At 44.6% G+C, this 8,407-nt stretch overlaps 1 pseudogene; it reads left to right on the top strand.

Moving 5' to 3' along the window:
• Positions 1 to 295: 295 nt before the first annotated feature.
• Positions 296 to 1,294, top strand: LOC110286268 (annotated as a pseudogene).
• Positions 1,295 to 8,407: the final 7,113 nt, after the last annotated feature.

Here is an 8,407-nt window from a genome sequence, read left to right as displayed (position 1 = left end):
ACTACAGACAGAGTCTTTAGGTGTTGGTTCCTGTCAAAATATCAGTGCCACTGTTGGACTTTTGAGACTATTTACCTCAGCAGTATGTGGATGGTGACCAGAAGGCAAGGAATAAGGTGAGTTTTAGAACACTGAAGACATCATACTCTGGGAGAAAGGGGGTAAGAATTGGCAAAAGCCAAAATGTTCTCAGCATGCTCAAAATACGCATAATACATCATTTTCTTGATTCAGGTATCTCTTTCACCTGCTGTCCTACCCAGATTCTTTCCTACTGTTCCTGACCACAGCCATCATGCTCAGGGAACAGAAAAGTAAGGCCCGTGCTCGTGAAAAACCTCGAAAAGTCCAGGAAGAAGCCCAGGGGCTCAAGGATGCTCAAGCCAATTCTTCAGAGAAAGGAGAGTCACCTGCCTGCTCTGATCAGGCTTCAGAAGATGCTAGGCCAAGCACCTCTACAGCTGGCTTTCCACAGCACTCTCAAAGCTCAGCACCAAGCAACACTGGAAGCAAAGCCATGACACACAGAAGGTTGGGTAAAGGAGACCAGAGCCAAGGGGATGAAAATAAGAGTTTTTCCAGGGCCCCAATAGCCACTGGAAGCCCACAGATGGACCTTCTGACAAGGAAGACAGGAATGTTGATGGAGTATATGCTCTGCAAGTACAAAGTGAAGCAGCCCGTGAGGAAGGGAGAAATGCTCAAAGTTATCAACAGAAGGTTCAAGGACCACTTCCCTGAGATCCTCAAAAAAGCCTCCTATCAATTGGATGTGGTTTTTGGTCTTGAATTGGAAGAAATCCAGCCCCATGGCCAAAGCTATGAGCTTGTCAGCAAGCTAGATTTCCAGGATGATGGAAGTGGGAGCAGTGAGCTAGGTCTTCCTACTAAGGGCATTCTGATCCCTCTCCTAAGTGTGATTTATTTGAATGGTTACTGTGCCCCAGAGGAAAAGGTCTGGCACTTCCTGAGTTTGTTAGGAGTCTATGATGGGGTCTCACACCTCATCTTTGGGGATGCAAGGAAGCTCATCACTGAAGATCTAGTGCGAGAAGAATACCTACAGTACTCTCAGGTTCCTAACAGTGATCCTCCATCCTATGAGTTCCAGTGAGGCCCAAGAGCCTATGCTGAAACCAGCAAGGAAAAAGTGATGGACTTTTTATTGAAGGTTGGTGAAACCATGCCCAGTGCTTACTCATCTCGTTATGAACAGGCTTTGATTGAAGAGGAAGAGAAAGCCCAAGCCGAAGCTACAGCCAAGGCTGACACTAAGGGCAAAGGGACACGCTAAGGCCAAGTCAGGCAATTCCCTAATAGGAGTCACTGATCTGGTGAGAGACATGGTGTGAGTGAAGCACATCCTCTTCCTCCTCAGGCATCACAAGGCCTTCCAGAACAATGAACTTGGTTCTGTCTCAGGTCAGCAGAGGCTAGCAGATTTCTAGCTTGTACCAGGAACCTGATAACTCCCTACACGTGTTTCTTTGGCTGCCACTCATCTTGGGAGTGCTTGAGTAGTTGAGGAGAGCAAAGCATATTTCACTTCTCCCTAGGGAGTATCTGAGATTTGAAACTGTTGGAGTGAGACCACAAGTCTTACATGAAGTGAGAGTATAGCAGAATATCATGAGGAATTGTTTCATTGAACTTTTTTTCCAGTCATATTTGGTTCTTCCCTATGTCTCTGGGCTACCCAGCCTGTGGTTCCTGGCCTTCCAAGCAGTGTAGGACATGTGTTCCTCATTACACATGCCTCAAGTTAAACCAAATATTGCTTGGTCACTCCCACACATTCTGTGCCCCTGTTGCCCCAGTACATCTTGCGGGCAAGACAAATTGTAGTTGTAGGTGGAGTGTTTTATGGCTGGGTTGGTCTCTAAGTTTATCTTTCTGTGACTTATGGAGTAGTTTCTCTCCATTGGCACATCCAGTCATCAGATTAGCTTCCTCTGGCAACATATGTGAGTACGTGCAGAGACCCACAGCCAGACATTGTGCAGAGAGAGAGAGAGGCTAAATTGGAGGTCTCCTTCCTTCAGAAATTGGAGACTCCCAGGACTAGCAGAGGAAAGATTGTAGGAGTCAGAGGGGATGGAGCATGCCAGGAGCACGTGGCCCACTGAATCAACTAAGCTCACTTGAGCTCACAGAAAAGGAAGTGGCAAGTATGTGGCCTTCACCAGGTCCTCTGTATATTGTTATTATGGATGTTAACTTGGTGTTTTTGTGGGACTCCTAACTTGCCCTTAGTGGAACCTGGAGTGCCATGGGTCTCTGGTCCAGTTGGAAATGGCCAAAGTGTTACAGCTCTCAGAAGGGAAGCCTGCATAAGGTTAGTAGCTGGGGTCCCAGGTCGTGCCTGCTACTGCGGCAGTGCCAATGTCAGCACAGTGATGATGGCTGATTCAGGCAGCAGTGGCAATGGCTGGTGACTGCAGTAGCAGGACAACAGGGACAAAGGGCATGAGCCCAGCCTGCCAGGTGGGGCTAAGTTTCATCAATGAATGCTTTGGGAGAGAAAACTCTTCTACAAAGTGCTTCAACTCAGTAAAACAGCCACCCTCAGATGATCCTTGGTGAAATAACTTGTGAACTTTATTCCATGTGGATAGGGACTTTATTAACACTGAAGAGTAGGGTGGGATCAAGGCGTAGATGTTTCCCATTATCTCAGTTTGATATGCTAGTTATGCTCTATTAGCATGGGGAAAGACTACAAGTATTTTCTCTGGACCATGTGTGACTATTATGGTCCTTTCACCAGGGTGTCATGGTTACATGTTCCAGAACAGGTAGAGTTTGGTGTGGGGAGTGGGTATGGCGGTAGTCCTAAAATGGTGCCCGGGACTGCAGCCAAGTCTTATGACTTGCACCTGACTTCCTCATACACCCCAAAATAAGCCACATCCATCGCGAGAGCTGCGCAGGCACACCATGACACAAGATCAGGCCATTTGATGAAGGCCAATGAACTGAGATTATGCGGACTGGGCTGATGGGGCGTGGTTGAGAGGTTATATAAGGGATTGCGATTGGGGGCTAGAGGAGATTCCTGCTTGCATGTTGAAAGGTTCCTGAATAAACTGCTTTGAGAAGAACACTGTGTCATTGCTCTTTTCTGCTGGTCAGAGACAGAAGGGACAAGTGGTGGCCTGTACCATGAACCTTCTCTTTCTTCAGAACTCATCACAGTCAGGGCAGCTAGCTGGTAAGTTCCCAGGTAAATGGGACGAGTTAAGTTCTCAGATTGAGACTATAAGGTTCCTGGTTTTGGGACAAGTTGCACCAAGCACCACGGGGAATTCAACCTCAGTTCAGACTGTTCGCCAAGCCTTTAAGGACTTATTGAAAGTGAAAGGAATAGGGTTGAAGAAAGAAACCTTGGAGAATTTTTTAAAAGCTGTGGACCAAGTGTCTCCATGGTTTCCTGTGTCAGGACATTTTACGGTGCCCAGTTGGGAAAAACTAGGGAAAGACTTGAGGTTTGCAGAGGAACAGGGGGTTTTACCAAAACGGGTTTTGCCGGTCTGGAAGTTAGTGAGAAATTGCATAGAAGATAGAGAAAGATGTGGTGCATAACTCCAGAGAGGTAATGAGGCACTGTGTCAGGTAAGAGAAGAGCACTCTCAAAAATCAGAGGCAGAAGGGAGTTCTAGAGAGGGAGATATGTCGGAGGATGATCTAGAAAGCATAGCTGACAGTTTAGAGAAAGTGAAAGTGAAGGTAGAGCCATCATCACTGGGGCCGCTGCACCAGCCTCAGTATGCCCCTGGCGGAGCATCAGGGCACAGTCTACATCCAGAAACTTGGAGAGAAATGTGAGCCCAATGCTTCCCTGTATTTCAGGATGCACAGTGTGGTCGCTACCATGAGATGCTTGTTGGGTCAAAAATTATTGGGAGATATTCAATGGATCTGACCCTATTTGTCTTTAACCAATAAACAATTGCAGCCATTATATGATATTCTACTAGGCAATACAGATTTGAATTCTCCCAGAATTTTGGTGGAGCAGAGCATTCAATATGCTGCCTTGAAATGCTGAGATGAGTCAAAGACTATTGCATTGTGTATTTTGCCAACAGAATCACAAACAACGGGGGTCTTATGGCAAGGGGCTCCCTTGCTCTGAATACATCCAAAGATTTCCCCAGCCAAAACACTTGTTTATTATCCTGCCTCAGTGGCTCGATTGGTTTTACTTGGTATTTAGCAAAGTGTGCAATTTTTTGGCATTCCGCCAGAGGATTTGATTGTTTCATATAATGTTAAACAGCTAGACATGTTATCATCTACAGTAGATGATTGGGCCATTTTGAGGTGCAGTTTTCAGGGCCAATTTGATAATCATTTTCCCAAAGATCCAATATTACAATTGATTAAAGCTCATCCTGTGATTTTTCCTCACGTTACTTCAAAAAATCCTTTGGCGGATGCTCCACTTATTTTTACAGATGGTTCTAAGACAGGATATGGAGCATATTTAGTAGCTGGATCATCACCAGTAACCATACAATTTCTTACCACATCACCACAAGTTATTGAATTGCAAATTGTGATTAAGATGTTTGAACTAATTCCAGGCCCTTTTAATTTGATTTCTGATAGCCAATATGTTGTTAATATGTTGCAATGTTTGGAGGTGGTAGGCAAAGTTAATCTAAAATGTACCATTGGAAAATTAGTTCTTACATTGCAAGATCTTATCTTGAATAGACATTCACCTTTTTTTCGTGCAACATATTCGTGCTCATACCGGATTGCCCGGACCCCTTGCAGAAGGGAACGATATTGTAGATAAAGCTTCTAAGGCATGCATGGCCTTTTTAATTACCTCACCTATTGATTTGGCACATGATTTTCATTCACAGTTTCATGTTAATTCCAAAACCTTATCCTCCCGATTTAAAATTTCTTGAGCAGAGGCGAGAGATATCATGAAAATGTGCCAAACATGTGCCCCATCATTGCCTCAGATAGGGGTGGGGGTCAATCCACGTGGATTGTGCCCCTTGCACCTATGGCAAATGGATGTTACCCATTTCTCTGATTTTGGAAAGTTAAAATATCTTCATGTCTCCATAGATACAGCTTCTGGTGTCATTTTTGTCTCCTTGCATACAGGAGAGAAGGCATTTCACGTGATTGGGCATTGCTTTGAAGGTTGGGGTGCCTGGGGACAACCTAAAGAATTAAAGACTGATAATGGGCCGGCTTATACTTCTGCCTCTTTTGTTTCCTTTTGTAAAATGATGGTTGTCTGATTGACCCATGGGTTACTCTATAACCCTCAGGGTAAGGGCATTGTTGAATGAGCCCATTGGACCCTAAAAGAATGCTTAATTAAACAAAAGGGGGGGATTGCCTCTGCTGGTTCCACCCCTAGGGAGAGATTAGCCATTGCCCTTTTTACCTTGAATTTCTTGAATGAAGACAAACATCGATGGGTCACAGCTGAGCGTCACGTCGATCCTGATGTTTCTCCAAAAGGCATGGTCATGTGGAAGGATGTTTTAACTAGCTGTTGGAAGGGCCCTGATCCAGTGTTGGTTTGGGCGAGAGGGTCTGTTTGTGTGTTTCCTCAGGATCATCGACAACCACTGTAGGTCCCGGAGTGGTTGACCAGAGCAGTCCAAAATGAGCAGATTGGGGACAGTGTGGATGTTCCTGGTGTTGAAGATACTTCTCGTGGTGATGACTGAAGATCCACTTTGGGGAATCTTATCTGTGTTTCCCAAACCCATGCCATTGACTCATTCGGCACAAGTGTTCCCTCAATTTTTCACAGCTAATGCTTCACTGCAGTTACCCTTTTTACCATGGGATGGAGAAATAGCACCTGTGCAGGATCCGATGCAGCTTCAGTTGAGGGGATTGCTGTGCTTTCAAATGATTCAAGATATTTCTCAGAATAGTGGCTGCATTCAAATGTATAATCAAACAGCAGCATGGTTTGATATGCCAATTAATAGTTCTACTAAAGCTAATGCCACATGGATTCAAGGGGTGTGGCCTGCCAGTATTTCCAAATGCAATGATACCATACCTCCTCAACCTAGATGGGCTCCGTTTTGCAAGGGTACCCATGATTCCCTTCCACCATGGACTGGGTGTCACTCTAGAAAGGCGGCTTGGGCTGTAAAGAAATATTTTACCTTTTCTCCTTATATTGGTACAGTCCATAATAGCTCATTTTCAGGATATAATTGGACCTATCAAAATCCACCTCAAGTAGGAGCTAGTAATCCTTTTAATGTGTGGTTGTTGTGTGGTGTGAATGGTAGTTGCACAGATCTTTCTCCTCTGAGTATGATAGTGGGAGGGGCATGGGGTAATGCAAGTTTTTATTGGAATGAGTCTAGTGTGTTTGAAATCTCTGTATCTCAACTTGCTGGAGGGTGCAATGCTTCCTTTAAGGTACACCTGTTTGTTTGTGGCCTCCTTTTGTGTTTATTGTTTATAATGGTAGTTATGAGAATAATGTTGTTAATTGTAGTAGTGATATTTGTTATTATAGTATGTGCTAGGATGCATCTGAATATAATTTAGCTGTTGTGACTAGGATGCCTTGCTTTGTACCTTGGTCTGTTCAAGCTCCTTCTGCTATAAATTTGTTTAGACCTAAGAAGGAATTTTGGCATTACTGTGGCCATTGTCACTGCTATAGCAATTTCTGCCACCGCAGTCACTGCTGTGGCCATATCCCTTACCTTTGTGGTACAAACTGCCACGGCTATGAATAATTTATCCGCAGGTGTTGCAGAAGCTTTGGATGTTCAAGGAAATACTAATAGACAGTTGAAAGCAGGAATTTTATTGCTGAATCAAAGGGTTGATTTAGTCCAGGAACAAGTGGATATTCTGATGGAGTTAGCACAATTGGGTTGTGAGTAGAAATATTTGGGACTCTGTGTTACATCTATACCGTTTGTGAATGCCAGTTGTGCTGCTCATTTATCCCACAATATATCTTAGTATCTTACAGGAAATTGGTCTCAGCATTTTGATGGATTAGTTCGGGAATTGAGACAATCCATTGTCCGTATTAACTCCACCCGTGTGGACATGTCCATGGTTGAAGGACTGGCCAGCTAGATCTACAGCTGTCTCCCGCTTGAAAGAGTGGGCCAGAATTGGTGGAGTTGCCCTGTGTCTGATATTAATCAGCATCCTGGCCTTTTGGTGCATTTGCAATATACAGTTTCATCAGCGCAGAACCCAAGCCTTGATGATACAGGCTTTTGCAGTGGTGGAGACAGGACAGTCTCCCCAAGTGTGGCTTGGCATGCTAGAGAAGTCGTCAATGACGGGTAAGACTCCCTGGGTGTGTCACCAACATAAGACAGAGATCAAACCAAAGCTGTTTGTCTCCCAATGACGGGTAAGGGGCATTGCTGCAGGGGGCAACCTAAGACAGGCATTCTCTGCCAAAAAAAAAAAAAAAAAGAAAAAAAGAAAAAGAAAAAGAAAAAAGGGGGAGATGTGGGGAGCAGATATGCGGTAGTCCCAAGACAGCACCCGGGACTGCAACCAAGTCTTATGACTTGCACCTGACTTCCTCATACACCCAAAAATAAGCCACATACATCGCGAGAGCTGCACAGGCGCACCATGACACAAGATCAGGCCATTTGATGAAGGCCAATGAACTGAGATTATGCGGACTGGGCTGATGGGGCGTGGTTGAGAGGTTATATAAGGGATTGCGATTGGGACTGTGTGTTACGTCTATACCGTTTGTGAATGCCAGTTGTGCTGCTCATTTATCCCACAATATATCTCAGTATCTTACAGGAAATTGGTCTGAGCATTTTGATGGATTAGTTCGGGAATTGAGACAATCCATTGTCCGTATTAACTCCACCCATGTGGACGTGTCCATGGTTGAAGGACTGGCCAACTAGATCTACAGCTACAGGAGATTCCTGCTTGCATGTTGAAAGGTTCCTGAATAAACTGCTTTGAGAAGAACGCTGTGTCATTGCTCTTTTCTGCTGGTCAGAGACAGAAGCGACAGTTTGGCAGGGAACTGGCCCTACTCTTACAGTACGCAACTCTGAGTTTCACTAGATTTGGGCTCACTCAACCATGCCAGTTCTTCTGTCTGGTTGCATGGTCTACTTACCCAACGCTAACAGTGGGAGCAGGTGTGTTGCTGACTCTTTTGCCAGTTCTTGGGAGTCTTTTCTGCCTCTTGTTTTACCTTGTCCAACCTCAACATGAGGGTTTTGCCTTATATTATTGTATCTTGTTCTGTTTGAGTGTTGGCTCTCAGAGGCCTACTCTTTTCCTCATAAATAAAGACAGAATACTAAAAGCAGTAAGGGAAAAAGGTCAAGTAACATATAAAGGCAAGCCTATCAGAATTACACCAGATTTTTCACCAGAGATTATGAAAGCCAGA

Source organism: Mus caroli, chromosome X (genome assembly GCF_900094665.2).
Source record: "Mus caroli chromosome X, CAROLI_EIJ_v1.1, whole genome shotgun sequence".
Classification (NCBI taxonomy): Eukaryota; Metazoa; Chordata; class Mammalia; order Rodentia; family Muridae; genus Mus; species Mus caroli.
Note: the sequence above shows the minus strand (reverse complement) of the source record. Positions and strands in the feature narration are given on the sequence as shown.